Source organism: Eptatretus burgeri, chromosome 12 (genome assembly GCF_056783735.1).
Source record: "Eptatretus burgeri isolate ZD-2024b chromosome 12, Ebu_testis_v1, whole genome shotgun sequence".
In the NCBI taxonomy this organism is placed as follows: Eukaryota; Metazoa; Chordata; class Myxini; order Myxiniformes; family Myxinidae; genus Eptatretus; species Eptatretus burgeri.
The window spans coordinates 64125214-64127713 of record NC_140972.1 but is presented as its reverse complement, the minus strand read 5'-3'; the positions used below and the strand labels follow the sequence as shown (position 1 = coordinate 64127713).

At 48.0% G+C, this 2500-nt stretch overlaps 1 protein-coding gene across 1 annotated transcript in view; it reads left to right on the top strand.

Moving 5' to 3' along the window:
• NANOS1 (nanos C2HC-type zinc finger 1) overlaps positions 1–2500 on the top strand; it is a 29497-nt gene that overhangs the window by 1856 nt on the left and 25141 nt on the right. The window lies entirely within an intron of this gene.

Sequence of the window (2500 nt, the reverse complement as noted above, 5' to 3'; positions counted from 1 at the left end):
TCCTCTCTTTTTCTGGCTCCTCTCTCTTTTTCTGGCTCCTTTCTTTTTCTCGCTCCTCACTTTCCCTTGCTCCTCTCTTTTTCTCGCTCCTCTCTTTCCCCTTTCCCCTCGCTCCTCATTTTGTTGTCATTCAATAATTCTTTTGTTCCTTTGCCTTCCACGTTCCGACGCACAAACACCTCGAGCCAAGACCGACGATCGAATTAAACGTTTACAACCCCCTCCCCCCACGAAAATTCGTCCAACTACTCAAACCAACTCGTTACTGCCTTCACTGACTCGTCAACGTGGAAACTCCCCCCCCCCCGTCCTCGAGAAACTGGTGACGTATTCTCTCGGAATGACGTCATACCCGCAACAGGTTCGGGTGCAAAAATTCAATATTTCCACGTCATGAGCCAAATCCACGTCAGAATGGCTTGTACGTGTGGGAAAGGTGCGCGCACGGATGGGATGTCGTCTTACTCCTTGTTGTACCCCCTTTCTGGGGTTGGGGTTGGGGATTATTGCCATTGGGGCATTGGAGAGCCAAAATAGCCGTTCAACCTATTGTTGAATGGTTATATCGGTGTTGATCTACCTCGGACAGGTGCTGCTGAGACGGCAGAGTTTTTGAAGTTGGGTCATGGCACCATCACACAGTGGCATACACTTTTTGAAAGGTAGCGTGAGATCCTTAACGTTTTGTAGCATGTATGGCAGCCGGCTTAACCTCGTTCCCACCCCCTCGCACCTTCGATGAACGATAAAGCTGCTGCGAAGCACCAATCCGACAGTCTTATCGTTGTGTCGAGAATCTAACCCAGGACCGATAGCTGAAAGGTGAGTACACCCAACCTTTATCAGCGGGTTTACAAAAACCTTTGGCTTGATGAAGCCACCCTGTTTGTCTCAAGGATTCCAAAAAAGAACTAGATTGGGATGAATGGCAGAGGGGGGGGGGGGGGGGCTTGCTGTAGGTGAGATTGAGGGAAGGCATTTTTTTCAGGTGTTTATGACTTTGCATTGTTAAGTCGGACTGACAAGTTATCTCACGTGTCGTTAATGGATTACAGGGACGAGTTGTCGGGGATAGTTGGAGTTGCCCCTCGCGCCACAAGACGAAGCGAGGAAAACCATTGCAAGCCGTGGCTTGTGAGACGTGCAAAAAGTACAAGCCGAGCGTGATGGAACATTGTGCGGTGTTCAGTGTTTAACCACAAAGCGCCTTGCTGTCCTTCCCTCCCATCCGAGATCCATTTCTAGCCTCGGCTGTTTTGACACTCGATCGTCTTCCACCGGTGGTCTGGAATAAAATTCGCCAGCGAGGGCCCCTTGTGGACGTCTCAGGTTGTTCGAGGTGCTCACCTGACCACTTGCCTATTTCGGTCACTGCCAGACAAAGGTCTCCCTCATCAACATGGTCCAGTCTGTACCCGTTCCCTGCAATTCAGCCCAATTGAGGTGCATGAATGGTCACAATTCCTTGCATTTAGGAGCAGGTTTCGGCCCCTAAAACAATCCCGTTCTGCCATTTATCTATGGACACCCAAGCTCCTCGTCAGCAAACCTTTGCACTCATTATTAATCTGTTTAACGTCTTAACAAAGAGCAATGGCATTCCAGGGTGTGCAGCTGCAGTGGATCTTGTTTCTTGCCTGCACTCAAGGCTGGAGTTCAGTTACACCAGATGATGGCGTGTGTGAGGCCTGCACACTTATTGTTTGCCCTCCGTTCGGAGGCTTATTTGCCAATTCCTTCAGTGATTTATTTATTGCATTCTATGTACCAAACACCTCAGTCACGCAGGATTATGGTTTTAAGGAAGGATATATATATATATATATATATATATATATATATATATATATATATATATATATATATATATATATATATATATTGGTGAGGTGATGGGGCATCTTGTGGCCAAGCAGCCCATAAACATGGCAGTGTGGCTCAAAACGAGCCAGCTGGAGCGCTTGGAACCCAGAGGGAGTCTGAGGGAACGTGTCCCAAGATCCTGCTTTCGCAGTCATACGTGACGAGTTTCTGCAATGTGTAGCTTGGAAATGGAACAGCCATGCGCACTCGTATATCCTTGTCTGCATCAGATCGGTGCAACGTGGGCTCGTGCTGCGGGTGGCCTTCTTGTGCTCTCCAAATAACTTTGTTTAGGATTTCATGCTGTGTGTGCCCAGAAGCAGCGGGGAGGGAATGCATGTAATTTTATAGTTCGCAAACATTGTGGAGGCTTGTTGGTGCACACGGGGAGATATTGAGACAGTAATGCATTCTTGAGGACCGCAGACCTTGGGGCTTCCACCTGACGGTGGGTGAAAGGTTCCCAAAATGTTTTTTTATTTTTTTTTACGAGCTGTCCGGAAGGCTGAGAGGTGCACACACTCTAAACTGTCTTGCCTGTATTGGCATCTGAGCCCAGCGAAAAACTGTCACCCTGGTGTTCCACAGGCAGGGAGTGTCATTAATGTATGTGCCATCTCTTGGATAATCAAACTAA